The sequence below is a fragment of the Schistocerca nitens genome, unplaced genomic scaffold, assembly GCF_023898315.1.
Source record: "Schistocerca nitens isolate TAMUIC-IGC-003100 unplaced genomic scaffold, iqSchNite1.1 HiC_scaffold_207, whole genome shotgun sequence".
NCBI classification, from domain to species: domain Eukaryota; kingdom Metazoa; phylum Arthropoda; class Insecta; order Orthoptera; family Acrididae; genus Schistocerca; species Schistocerca nitens.
In genome coordinates, this window is record NW_026045748.1 from 50,001 (window position 1) to 57,500 (window position 7,500).

At 48.2% G+C, this 7,500-nt stretch overlaps 1 non-coding gene across 1 annotated transcript in view; it reads right to left on the bottom strand.

Annotated features, from left to right (window-relative positions):
• Positions 1–1,605, bottom strand: part of LOC126220856 (small subunit ribosomal RNA) — a 1,909-nt gene extending 304 nt beyond the window's left edge. Inside the window, exon 1 of the ribosomal RNA XR_007543203.1 lies at positions 1–1,605. This exon is cut by the window's left edge and continues 304 nt beyond it. This is a non-coding gene — a ribosomal RNA (small subunit ribosomal RNA).
• Positions 1,606–7,500: the final 5,895 nt, after the last annotated feature.

Here is a 7,500-nt window from a genome sequence, read left to right on the forward strand (position 1 = left end):
CCTAGGAAGACACGCTGATTCCTTCAGTGTAGCGCGCGTGCGGCCCAGAACATCTAAGGGCATCACAGACCTGTTATTGCTCAATCTCGTGCGGCTAGAAGCCGCCTGTCCCTCTAAGAAGAAAAGTAATCGCTGACAGCACGAAGGATGTCACGCGACTAGTTAGCAGGCTAGAGTCTCGTTCGTTATCGGAATTAACCAGACAAATCGCTCCACCAACTAAGAACGGCCATGCACCACCACCCACCGAATCAAGAAAGAGCTATCAATCTGTCAATCCTTCCGGTGTCCGGGCCTGGTGAGGTTTCCCGTGTTGAGTCAAATTAAGCCGCAGGCTCCACTCCTGGTGGTGCCCTTCCGTCAATTCCTTTAAGTTTCAGCTTTGCAACCATACTTCCCCCGGAACCCAAAAGCTTTGGTTTCCCGGAGGCTGCCCGCCGAGTCATCGGAGGAACTGCGGCGGATCGCTGGCTGGCATCGTTTATGGTTAGAACTAGGGCGGTATCTGATCGCCTTCGAACCTCTAACTTTCGTTCTTGATTAATGAAAACATACTTGGCAAATGCTTTCGCTTCTGTTCGTCTTGCGACGATCCAAGAATTTCACCTCTAACGTCGCAATACGAATGCCCCCGCCTGTCCCTATTAATCATTACCTCGGGTTCCGAAAACCAACAAAATAGAACCGAGGTCCTATTCCATTATTCCATGCACACAGTATTCAGGCGGGCTTGCCTGCTTTAAGCACTCTAATTTGTTCAAAGTAAACGTGCCGGCCCACCGAGACACTCAATAAAGAGCACCCTGGTAGGATTTCAACGGGGTCCACCTCGGGACGCACGAGCACGCACGAGGCGGTCGCACGCCTTCGGCTCGCCCCACCGGCAGGACGTCCCACGATACATGCCAGTTAAACACCGACGGGCGGTGAACCAACAGCGTGGGACACAAATCCAACTACGAGCTTTTTAACCGCAACAACTTTAATATACGCTATTGGAGCTGGAATTACCGCGGCTGCTGGCACCAGACTTGCCCTCCAATAGATACTCGTTAAAGGATTTAAAGTGTACTCATTCCGATTACGGGGCCTCGGATGAGTCCCGTATCGTTATTTTTCGTCACTACCTCCCCGTGCCGGGAGTGGGTAATTTGCGCGCCTGCTGCCTTCCTTGGATGTGGTAGCCGTTTCTCAGGCTCCCTCTCCGGAATCGAACCCTGATTCCCCGTTACCCGTTACAACCATGGTAGGCGCAGAACCTACCATCGACAGTTGATAAGGCAGACATTTGAAAGATGCGTCGCCGGTACGAAGACCGTGCGATCAGCCCAAAGTTATTCAGAGTCACCAAGGCAAACGGACCGGACGAGCCGACCGATTGGTTTTGATCTAATAAAAGCGTCCCTTCCATCTCTGGTCGGGACTCTGTTTGCATGTATTAGCTCTAGAATTACCACAGTTATCCAAGTAACGTGGGTACGATCTAAGGAACCATAACTGATTTAATGAGCCATTCGCGGTTTCACCTTAATGCGGCTTGTACTGAGACATGCATGGCTTAATCTTTGAGACAAGCATATGACTACTGGCAGGATCAACCAGGGAGCTGCGTCAACTAGAGCTGAGCAGCCGGCCGCCCGGGAGTGTGTCCCGGGGGCCCGCGCGAACACGCAAGCGTCCGCTCAATTATTCTGCAAACAGGAGGAGGCTGGGCTCCCCTGCACGATACACCTCGAAACCCTCTCAGGTCCCGGCGGCGCGCAGCGCCGTCCTAAGTACTTGGTCGGGTTCGAGAGAGGCGCAATCGCCCGGAGATAGGCGAGTAGACGCTTTCAGTGCGACCACCCGTGCTCCCAACTGAGCTTGCCGCTGCCGACAGAGGCCCGGGAGCGTGCTGTCGTGGTGTTGCCGGCGGGAGACAACACGCGGCCACAAACAGTGACCGGGCAGCTCCAACGCCAGCGCCACAGAGGGGCAGAGCCCCACTTGGGTGCCAAAGCGAACTCTCCCAGCACAGCGCACGCGCCAACACATCCGCACAGCTGCGATACAAACCACCTGCGAGAACCGCGGGGGCGACCGAGCAGCAGACGGCGTCGCGGCGCCGAGTGCCGGGCGGCGGCGCATCCTCAACGCACACAGTCCTCAATCGGACCAGCACACTGCAGATGTCCACCGCGCTTCGCACCGGGCCCGGGAGGACCCACTTTGGCCGCACGGCGCCGCGCGCTGGGTGCGCCGGCACGCAGATGCGCCGCCTGCCGCGTCCGTCAGCCGGCGCGCCTGCCACTGGGCGCCCCCACCAGCCGGCTGCCGCGCGTGCGCCCACGCAGCGCGCGGCCAGCACGCCGGGCGCCCCCCCCTCACCGGCCGGGGACGGTCCCACCCAGCCACCGCCGCGTATCGCTTCATACCCACATGCCCACTCACGTTCGTGGGTATGACGGGTGTCGCTGAAGCAACCGGTTAATACCTGTACCGATCGTCGATATCAACGATTCACCTCCAGCGCGAACAACCGCGCAACAACGGATTTCCAGTTCATTTGCGTAACTTGGGCAGCAAACGTAGACATCCATCTACATTTGCGACTTCTACGAGTCTTGCATGCCTGGATGTTGTGTGTCACGACGCACTCCATCAGCATACATACACGCTGCGACGTGTGCACGAAAGAACACGTGGAAGGTGGCCAGCGTACGTATACGAATGCCATTGCACAGCTGCGAAGCGCATTCAACACGCGAACTCCTGACCGACGAGCTAGAGGTGACAGGAGGGGAGGGGGGGGCGGGGGCGATATACGTCCTATTGCAGTACACAATACAGTGGATAGCGGGACCATGTGGAAAGTAAGCAACACTCGCAAGATGTGAGGGTACGCACCGTAAAATGAATCAATACGCAGAACACCACAGTGTGCGCGAAGTGAACTATGTTGAGATGGTTGCAATTAGGCAACGCTACACGAATTCCTAGAGTCATATAACTAACAATTACAGGGCAGGTTAGGGCGCAACGTAGGTTAGGTTAGGGCGCAACGTGGGTTAGGTTAGGGCCCAACGTGGGTTAGGTTAGGGCCCAACGTGGGTTAGGTTAGGGCCCAACGTGGGTTAGGTTAGGGCCCAACGTGGGTTAGGTTAGGGCCCAACGTGGGTTAGGTTAAGGCGCAACTTGGGTTAGGTTAAGGCGCAACTTGGGTTAGGTTAGGGCGCAACTTGGGTTAGGTTAGGGCGCAACTTGGGTTAGGTTAGGGCGCAACTTGGGTTAGGTTAGGGCGCAACTTGGGTTAGGTTAGGGCGCAACTTGGGTTAGGTTAGGGCGCAACTTGGGTTAGGTTAGGGCGCAACTTGGGTTAGGTTAGGGCGCAACTTGGGTTAGGTTAGGGCGCAACTTGGGTTAGGTTAGGGCGCAACTTGGGTTAGGTTAGGGCGCAACTTGGGTTAGGTTAGGGCGCAACTTGGGTTAGGTTAGGGCGCAACTTGGGTTAGGTTAGGGCGCAACTTGGGTTAGGTTAGGGCGCAACTTGGGTTAGGTTAAGGCGCAACTTGGGTTAGGTTAAGGCGCAACTTGGGTTAGGTTAAGGCGCAACTTGGGTTAGGTTAAGGCGCAACTTGGGTTAGGTTAAGGCGCAACTTGGGTTAGGTTAAGGCAGAAGTTGGGTTAGGTTAAGGCAGAAGTTGGGTTAGGTTAAGGCAGAAGTTGGGTTAGGTTAAGGCAGAAGTTGGGTTAGGTTAAGGCAGAAGTTGGGTTAGGTTAAGGCAGAAGTTGGGTTAGGTTAAGGCAGAAGTTGGGTTAGGTTAAGGCAGAAGTTGGGTTAGGTTAAGGCAGAAGTTGGGTTAGGTTAAGGCAGAAGTTGGGTTAGGTTAAGGCAGAAGTTGGGTTAGGTTAAGGCAGAAGTTGGGTTAGGTTAAGGCAGAAGTTGGGTTAGGTTAAGGCAGAAGTTGGGTTAGGTTAAGGCAGAAGTTGGGTTAGGTTAAGGCAGAAGTTGGGTTAGGTTAAGGCAGAAGTTGGGTTAGGTTAAGGCAGAAGTTGGGTTAGGTTAAGGCAGAAGTTGGGTTAGGTTAACCCTGCTGTTCTGTTCGGGTCTATATGACCCGAAACGAATATGAACGTTATTTTACATTATGTAAATACCAATATATATTTATGAAACTTTGTGACTTTGTCTGAAAATGGATGAGCAGCATGTGTTTTAAAAGGTTTTAAAAAAGTTTAAGAAGTTTGGGCTTCAACTGTAATAGTTGCATATGTAATGTTCGGGTCATAATGACCCGACACAAATATGTTTAGTGTAACTCGTATTTATTTCTAAAATCTGGAAATGGCGAAAATTATTTTTGTTGTGTTGTGTGGGAATAGTGACTGCATCATTCCAACTTACTCTCAACAATCACCTAAAGCTCCATGCGTTCACAACAATGGGCTTGTTTGTTGCTTTCCCCAGGAAATAATAATTGGCAGTTCTCAATAATTGGAATGCTTTGTTTCTGCCCAGTTTGACTTGTGACACCATGGCGATGAGACCATTGAATGATCGTGAGTTGGAAGAAATAGTAAATGCCTCACCAGATGAAGGATCACTTTCTGAGTTTGAAGATCACATCAGCAATGCATCTGAAAGCGAGTGTTCCGATGACAGTTACGACAGTCCACAGCCCATACAAAATAGTGTAGAGACTTTTCTTTCTAAAAATGGGAATATAGAATGGCAGTTGCATCCACCAGCACAACATGGTCGCCTACCAGCTTCGAACATCATCAAGAGTACCCCAGGAGTTACCAGGTATGCAGTCAGCAGAATATCTGATGTAAAATGTTCATTTGAAGCAGTATTTCACACAGCGCTTCAAAATGAAATAATAGAGATGACAAATATTGAAGGGCAGCGAGTTTATGGTGAACAGTGGACAGATATTGATGGTTCTGTTTTCCATGCATACTTAGGACTCTTACTCCTAGCGGGTGTATATCGATCTCATGGGGAGTCTACAAAAAGTTTGTGGGATAAAGATACTGGGCGAAACATATTTCGAGCAACCATGTCTCATGAAACATTCTGTAAGATATCACGTGTCCTGCGATTTGACAAGAAATCTACTAGAGAGGAAAGACGACGTACTGACAAACTTGCCGCAATTCGTAGTATTTGGGAGAAGTGGGTAGAGGTCCTTCCTAAACTGTATAATCCAGGAGAAAATGTTACTGTTGACGAGCAGTTAGTAGCATTTAGAGGTCGCTGTCCATTCAAGCAGTATATCCCAAGTAAACCGGCAAAATATGGGATCAAAATATGGACCATGTGTGACAGCAAAACTTCATACGTACTGAAAGCCCAAATTTATACAGGAAAGGTGAGTGGAGCGGCACCAGAAAGAAATCAGGGAATGAGGGTGGTATCTGATCTCACTTCTGAGTTACGTGGTCAGAATATCACGTGTGACAACTTTTTTACGTCGTACAATTTGGGGCAGCTGCTTCTGAAAAGGAAATTGACTATGTTGGGAACTATACGGAAAAATAAGCCGGAGCTTCCACACAAAATGACCAACAAGGAGGTACACAGCTCTTCATTTTACTTCACAAATGACACTACTGTGGTTAATTATATTCCTAAGAGACACAAGAATGTTGTACTTATGAGCACTCTCCACCATGATGCGGAAATCAGTGACAGGGCTGATAAGAAGCCAAAAATGATTTTGGACTATAATTCAACCAAAGGTGCTGTAGACACGCTTGATCAGTTATTAGGTACATATACATGCAAACGAAAAAGTAATAGGTGGCCAATGATAGTTTTCTACAATATTCTTGATGTTTCTGCTTATAATGCATACGTTTTGTGGATTTCGGTTGACCCTAATTGGAATGCAAGCAAATTGACTAGAAGGAGAATATTCTTGGAGGAACTTGGAAAGTCACTGATAAAAGAACATATTGCATCAAGAACGCATTTCCCAAGAACAGAAGATTCTTTGAGAATGGTCACAAGCATCCAAAACCCGAATGATGTGGGTGGTGTGTCAGAATCGGTAACAACAAGAAAATCTACAAAACGTGCACGCTGTAAGTTCTGTCCATCAAGTAATGACAATAAAACAAACATGGTGTGTGGAAAATGTAGTAAACATATTTGCAAGAAACATGTAACCTACTTGTGTCCACAGTGCAAGCAGTAAGAAAAGAACTGTAGTATTTTATAAGATGATTGTATTGAAAATTCTGTTGTTTCAAATTTATGTGAATACTTGTGCCTAAACTACAATCAGTAAGAAGAGAGGATTCTAAAGTTGTAGTGCTTTCTATGTTGGAATGTAATAAAAAAACTGTAGTGTGTTCTGTACTGTAGTGTGCTCTAAGATGAATATCTGTAATGACAACTGTCTGTTGTTAGAAAATGTCAATACTTACGTCTAAACTGTCAACAATAAGAATAGAAGTATGGAAAAACTGTAGTGCTTTCTAAGTTGAATGCCTGTAATGGAAACTGTCTGTTGTTTCAAATTTATGTGCATATTTAAATGAAAAATATCCCTCAATAAAGTTGTATGCATTGTTATTATTATTATTATTACCATTATTATTATTATTATTATTATTATTATTATTACTAACAAGGTACTGGAATAGAACAACAATGTCGATAGCTAAAACTGTACCAAAATTTATGTTTCTAAAGCATTTTGATATGTCGGGTCATATTGACCCGAACAGTATATATGTCAAGTAAAAGTGAACAGAACAGCAGGGTTAAGGCAGAAGTTGGGTTAGGTTAAGGCAGAAGTTGGGTTAGGTTAAGGCAGAAGTTGGGTTAGGTTAAGGCAGAAGTTGGGTTAAGGGATGGTGTGTGTGGGGGGGGTGGGGTGGCGAGGTTCGTTGATAGTGATGGTAGTAAGTGGACGCCTGAGGCACTATCAGATATGTCACGTCAGTTGCACTTGTGGCTCATGGCAGGTGGCGCGCCCGTTCTGTGTTTGTGGCAAAGGAGTGGCACACCTGTGTCTTTCATTCCTGCCATTGTTTATGTGCTGTGAGATGCGGCAGTGTGGTGCTGTTGGGTGCACCCCTGTGTAGGACATGTGTGGGTGTTGGTGGCGTATCTGAGCAATGGTGGTTGTAGGAAGAGTGGGATATTCAGTTTTCTGGTTCGACGTCCCGGTCTGGTTATCATAGTGTGGATGGTGTACTGTGGCCGAGAGGATGCACTGGATGTTGTTCCATGCTGGTACTTAGATGTTGTGTCTGCGTCTGTTACATGCATAGACTAGTGGGTGATGGAGTGTGTGGGTGACGTGTGGTTGACATTGTGTGCACAGACGTTCAGCATGTATAGGGACAGTTGTATGTGTTATCTGTATTCCGATGACTGCGCGTATTACTAAGCACCGCCGTGTATAAGCTTAATGTATGTATAGTCAATGCCTGTTCTATCTCTGTACAGTAGTAGCGGTGCGACTGCACTAGCTAGCTACACCTCGCGGCATCGTCCCCCGGTGT